This window comes from Lathyrus oleraceus, chromosome 5 (genome assembly GCF_024323335.1).
Source record: "Lathyrus oleraceus cultivar Zhongwan6 chromosome 5, CAAS_Psat_ZW6_1.0, whole genome shotgun sequence".
Classification (NCBI taxonomy): Eukaryota; Viridiplantae; Streptophyta; class Magnoliopsida; order Fabales; family Fabaceae; genus Lathyrus; species Lathyrus oleraceus.
Window position 1 is genome coordinate 165424628 of NC_066583.1, and position 7006 is coordinate 165431633.

Genomic DNA, 7006 nt, shown 5'->3' on the forward strand with positions numbered 1-7006 from the left:
ATTGATCATTGTTTGATTAAAGTCCAAAGGAAATTCGGTTTCTATATGACATTCTTGTCTGTTGGATTGCATCCCATTGGTAAGATCTTTTCAACTCTTAACTTTTAAATTTGTGCTTAGGATAACCTCTTCATATCCTCCCACTTCTTAAATTTCAAAATCCCTCCCTCTTTTCAAAATCCTTCTTTGCTTATGATTTCAAACTTAGACATGTTTTAACAATTAGAAACTTTGGCCTTATGCCATTGAATTTTAAACTTATTATCTTTAAATCAAACTTGTAAATAAACTTAACCATATTGACTTAAATTTCAAAAGACAAAAAGAACTAACAACCTCATTTAAATGTTTGGCCTTTGTGCCTTTTCTTATTAAACTTTTGTTAAAAGCAATTCATCAACTTATTTGAAATTTTTACCACGAACTAAGAGGTTTTGATCCCTCATTTTTATGTTGGTACATAGGCACGAGACTGAAGGTCTTGTCAAACACAACAATATAATCAATGAATTCTTTTCTCAACCCCACACTCTATTTTTTCTCAAACATCTTTTATATCAAAACATATGCACATATAAAAAGGGCTCCCTAGGAGTACCTAGGACACTTTGGGTGCTAACACCTTCCCTCTGTGTAACCAACCCCCTTACCTGTAATCTCTGGCATTTTATTAGTTTTTATTTGAAAACTTCTTATCTTTGCGTTTTGTTCGTACTTTTCCCTTTTCCTTTGGAAATAATAAAAGCGCGGTGGCGACTCTGGTTTTATTGACGTTAAGCTTATCCATAGTTTGATGGTCATGAATTTGTCGCTACAAGTTGAAGAAAGAATTCCTTGATAGGTATTTCCCATCTAGCAAAACTACATAGTTAAGGAGCCAAATTACCTGCTTCATGCAGATGGACGGTGAATTGCTCTTTGAAGCATGGGAACGATATAAGGAAATGATAAGAGCTTGTTCTCACCATGGATTAAAGAAGTGGTTAATCATTCATATGTTTTAAATGGTATTCTTTATAACATAATAATAACCATTGATGTCGTAGCTGGTGGAGGTCTAATGAATAAACCCTTTAATGATGCCTATGCTCTGATCGAGAATATGGCTCAGAAAAACTATCAGTGGGGGAGTGAACACACTCCTATAAAAAAGTTGCTACCAAAACATGGTATATACGAAGTTAGTAGCTTTGACCATGTTAATGCAAAAGTCGATGCCCTTACTTAGAAAATTGATAATCTTAGCATTAATCCTACAGCAACTGTAGCTGCCATAAATACCAATTGCGAGATGTCTGGAGTCCCTGGACATGTCATTGTTGAGTGTCAGTTATCAGCTGAACCATCCCCTGTCCAGGTCAACTATGTGAAAGGAAACCAATATTCCAGCGCGTACAACTCTGGAAGGAGAAATCATCCAAATTTCTCCTACAAGAACAACAATACCATGTTCACACCTAACCCTGCATCTACTACTCCACTGGGTTTAAAAAACCATAAAGGAGCCCTTGCTACTCCTGTTGCGCCTAAAAAGTTAAACTTGGAACTAATGATGGAAAAATTTATCTTGTCTCAAACTCAGCAAAACAAGGAGTTCATGAATAAAAAACATTCATACTAATGAGTTGATTAAAAAGTTGGCTAATAAAATTGGATGTTACAACCACCCAGAATAAAATGTTAGAGACTTATATCTCTCAAGCGGCTCAATAGCAAGCAACTACCGTTGTCTCAGTTGGAATATTTCCATGCCAACCGCAATCGAACCCTAAGGGACCTAGTAATGCTATAACTCTGAAAATGGAACATAGTTAGATGTCCCCATTAATAAGAGAGTTAGAGACAATATTGTAGGAAAGAGTGTTGAAAAGAACACTGAGAAGGTGATTAACAAGGAGAAGGAACCGAGAACAGCTGGGAGATATAATGGATATACATCAAAGTCTAAGGAGGTGGTTGAAAAAGAAAAGCAACAACCATATGTATCCCCTCCTCTTTACAAGCCTCCAATCCCATACCCTTAAAAACTAGAAAAGTCTAAAACAGATTGACAGTTTAAAAACATTTTCGAACTTCTAAAGACACTTCATATTAGTATCCCTTTTTCAGAAGCTATAAGTCAGATGCATTCATACGCTAAGTTTTTGAATGAAATTCTAACAAACAAAAGGAAGAACTACTACAAATAACCCCATTTTACCTCGGATGTGAAGAGGATGTAACCTCAGTTACAAAGGCGAGGTAACGAAGGGCAACATCAAAACCGGCCACTTTGCCCCTTGGTTTTTTTAATAACCGGGGGGAAAAGTGGCATTGGTCATGGATTTTCAAAACTACGCTCCTTTTTACCTCGGTTCTTAAAGTTATGCCAAATAAGATTCCCTTGTGCGTTTCCTGATTTTATTTGTGCCAAATGTTCCTCTCATTGCAATGAATTGAATGCAAAAAGAACCAACTAAAAAGGAGGCTTGATCTGAAAATGGCAAGTGTTGAAAGTTAAGGTTGTGACATGTTTTCTAGGTCAGGCATTTGGTCAACCTGTCTTGGCACATTTTTGGCATTTTAGGGTCCCAAGCTCATGACACTATAAGTTTTGATTCCCTCGTAAATTTTGAGCCAAACTTGGGCCAAATGATCTTTGACATAATCTTAACAAGATGCAAAAAGAATGGGATCAAAAGGGTACTTGAGCTAAAAATGGAATAACTGCCAAGTGGAGGTCATGACAAGGTTTTGACCTAGTTTGGCAACTTAGTCCTTTCCATAATTGAGGTCCTTAGAGGTTGAATTGATGTTTGAGCCTTGAACCAGAGTTGTAGAGGAACTCCTTAGGGACATTATGCTCAAAAAAACTTGTCAATTGGTTGAAAATTGAAGAAGTTATGGGCTTTGGACCAAAAGTGAACCTTAGTTGCAAATTAGGTCAACCAAGCTTGTGCCAACTTGTACAAACTTGATGTTTTATTGCATCCCAAGCCAAAATGATGATGGAAAGAGCATCCCTTGAAGCAAACTTGATTAAAAGTTGAATATACTTGGGTATGGCTTGAAGAATTAGTGAAATGGAATGGAAATAAGTACATGAACCATCGTTGAATCAATGAACTAAAACATGGACACTCCTTGCCAAAAATGACCATTGTTTACTCTTGAATTGAAGCATGATCACCTACATAAACAAAGGAGAAAACAAGTAACATCTCTTATGATTCTTTGGGTTAGTTGATAAATGAATTAAAGTGAAAAGACCTAATGTTAAGATCAAACCAAGAATGTGGTCATGCTTGTAGGTGAAGCTAGTGGAAATATACCCAAACGTATCATACGCTCGAACATACAACAGAGTTGCCATCGAACTTTATTTATTCCCGAAGGAAAAGGAAACCATCGATAAAACCCGAGGGAAAGAGATATGTTGGGTAAGGAAGTCGGTTATGCAAGGGGAAGGTATTAGCACCCCTAACATCCATGGTACTCCATGGGAACCATTTTGATTATTCTTGCTTGAATAGGTGTTATATCTAAAGATTACTCGCGAAATAATGATAGGAAAAGAATAGATAAAGTGTTCGGTGAGGATTGGGGCCCTCATGCCTACGTATCTGTTGCTGTAAGCCCTAGAGGCCAATACTTTTGGTACTTGTATCGAATTATTTATTAATAATAAAAGGCTTTTTCTTTATTATGTTTGTTTAATAAAGTCCCTGGAATAGATAGTCCGTTTAATGTATCAAGTGTGACTTAATCATGAGAGCACATTAAACATAAGGACACTATTCTTAAAGTATCCGTAGTCGAGCTTTATTGTGAAGTGGGATAACATTAAAGCATTAAGACTATTATGTTTGTAGACTGATGATCACATCTTATGGATCATGGATAAAGAGTTATCAAGTCTTAAACATAGGTATGAATATTAAGAGTAATATTTATACTGGATTGACCCGCTATGAGAATACTATATAGAAAGTTATGCAAAGTGTCATAAGTTATTCTCATGGTGATAATGGTGTATACCACTCTTCGACCTGAAACCACTATGGACCATAGATATAGAGTCAAGTGCTTTATTGCTGATCCAACTTTGTCCGTAACTGGATAACCATAAAGATAGTTGATAGGTACTCCACAAAGCATGCTGAGGGACATGAGTGACCTAGATGGAATTTGCCCATCCTGCGTAACAGGATAAATGTTTATGGGCCCAATATTGAACTGGACAAGGATGACACGGTCTATGCCTTGTGTTCAATATAGACATAAGGGTAAAAGGGAAATTATACACATAATCATTATCACATAAGGACTTGTCAGATCACATGACATTTTCGTGTCTTGGGTAGCAGTGATGTGTTGCTAGATACCGCTCACTGTTTATTATATTAAATACGTGATTTAATATAATTGCCAACGCCGCGAAAACCTATAGGGTCACACACAAAGGACGGATTGATGAGAGATAGAGTAATTAAGGAATACTGTAATGTACGGTTTCCTTAAGTGAATTATAGAACATCGTAAGGTACGGTATACTTCAGTAGAATACGAAATATGGTAAGGTACCAAATACTTAAGTGATTTTGGGCATATTATAAGATATGGGCCAAAACACACTTAAGTGGGCTTTTTAGCTTGAAGCCCACACAAGTGGTTCTATAAATAGAACCCTTGGGTAGAAGCATTGTAACTTTTGCTTGCAATTTCGTTTCTCTCTCTCTCTCACTCAAAGCCTTCATTCGTGGCAGCTAGCACTGAGATTGAAGGAATCCGTTCGTGTGGACTGAGTAGAGACATTGTCATCGTTCAACGTTCGTGATCGCCACAAGAGGTAATGATTCTATCACTGATCATGCCCATTCGTAAGAATCACTAAATGGAGAAATTTTTAAATTCCGCTGCGCCTTGGATGACAATTCTTCTTCAGTGGTATCAGAGCCACTTACGAAACCATGAATTTGATAACTATTTATTTTCTGTATTAATACGATTAAAGACAGAATGAATCAAAGATTAAATTGAGATTGATCAAGTTATATATATGATATATGTAATCCTGATGCAAAATACATTATATATGATATAGTGTTCTCGTTTCGTTCATTCAAACACTCAATGGTTGTTTTCCTTTGAGCGATCAATGGTCGTTTGCTTCTTGATCCGACATTAGTAAGGTGAAGCAATGACGTGTTGATCAATCATACTGAATCAACAATCGAGATGTGTTTGACGGTCTGAAATTGGTGCATCAGGGTTAGTGACGGCACAAGGGTTTTGTTGTCAGAGAGTTATGCGATTGGGGTTGTAACTGCACAAGAGTTGTGCTTTCTAAACACTTTTTCGAACAATGTTAACCGGTTAACGTGTATGGTTAACTGGTTAACGCAAGACGGAATACTGTTTTCTAAAAGGATTTTCAAACAGTGTTAACCGGTTAATGCATATGGTTAACCGGTTAACGCAAGACGAATGGCTGCCTTTTAAGAGATTTTCAAACAGTGTTAACCGGTTAACGCATTTGGTTAACCGGTTAACGCAAGGCAGAAAACAATTTTGAACAGAATTTCAAACAATGTTAACCGGTTAACGCATTTGGTTAACCGGTTAACGCAAGACAGAAAGAAAATTTTCTAACAGTTTTTCAACAGTGTTAACGGATTAACGCATTTGGTTAACCGGTTAACGCAAGGCAAAATTCACCCGTTCGGCTAACTCTGCGTAATGTGATCGGTCATCGAGATTTAATTTGGTTTTAATTGATTAACAGAATTAAAATTGATAATAATAATAATATGTTTATTATTGTCTTGTGGTGATCGGTTATGGCCTTAGTTTTCCTTTATTTTGTTTTGGGTTTTAAAATACGACCTGCGTGTCGTGCCTCTCCTTTAATCTCTCAATGTAACTTCTTTTCTCATCTCACTCCCTCGTATGTAAAAAGAGTTTCTTTTATGTAATGTAATGACATGAAGAAAGCAAAGAAGTCAATGCCAAAGGAGGACAACCTTGAAGATCTTGCTTAGGGAAGCTTAGATCGTTATTAGGTTAGCTTAGGTTCTCTCATTGGCTTGGGAGAACAACTGCGTAAGGGGCCATAACTGTTTCATTATGTATGCATGTATATTGATGCATGTGAATGTATGTTGATGCATGTGAGAGACGATTTATATGATAAATAAGCCGGTGAGATCAAATTGATATTCCCTCAAATTAAATATTAAGTTTATGCTTTCCAAGTTTTAACACTCATCAAGACTAGTATCGGATAATGTAGGTTTCGCCTACGCGAGGTGCATGTTCTATATTAGTAAGGTGCGATGGGTTAATTGTAATATCCAAATGTTAAAACAATGGGTCAAACTTAACTAAACAAATTATAATAATATTATATATGTTTGCTTTCCAAGTTTTAGCACTCATAAAGACTAGTATCGGATAATGTAGGTTTCGCCTACGCGAGGTGCATGTTCTTTATTAGTAAGGTGCGATGGGATAATTGTAATATCCAACTACTAAAACGATGGGTCAAACTTAATTATAATAATATTATATATATCTAGAAGCAAGAGTTGGGAATGATCCATATGATGGATTGGAATAAGGAGTTATTCACCCAACTGAAATTTTCGAGAGTTGTATGAGATACAATTGGAAGGAGTTCCTACCTAAATAACCTAGTTTTGTGTAATCCGCCTACGCGGACTTAGAACGAAGTGAAATATGGATCTCGACCCACTAGAAAATCTTCCAACGGGATTTTCTGAATCAAATGATGAGGGTCATTTGTTTTGAGTAAAATAGTGGGAGCATATTTAATTAAAGGCCTAATTAAATATGTCAATGATACTTATATTTTCATTAATCCTTATGTAGATTACAATGACAACAAGCACCTCTAGCAACATTCTGCGATCAATCCTTGATAAGGAAAAATTGTCTAGGACAAATTTTCTGGATTGGTACTGAAACATGAGGATTGTCCTCAAACATGATAAAGGGAAAGGCAAGG

General features: G+C 36.4%; 1 non-coding gene across 1 annotated transcript; it reads right to left on the bottom strand.

Moving 5' to 3' along the window:
• Nucleotides 1-867: 867 nt before the first annotated feature.
• Nucleotides 868-973, bottom strand: LOC127089403 (small nucleolar RNA R71). Its single transcript, XR_007791003.1, has one exon. It is a non-coding gene; the product is annotated as a small nucleolar RNA R71 (small nucleolar RNA).
• Nucleotides 974-7006: the final 6033 nt, after the last annotated feature.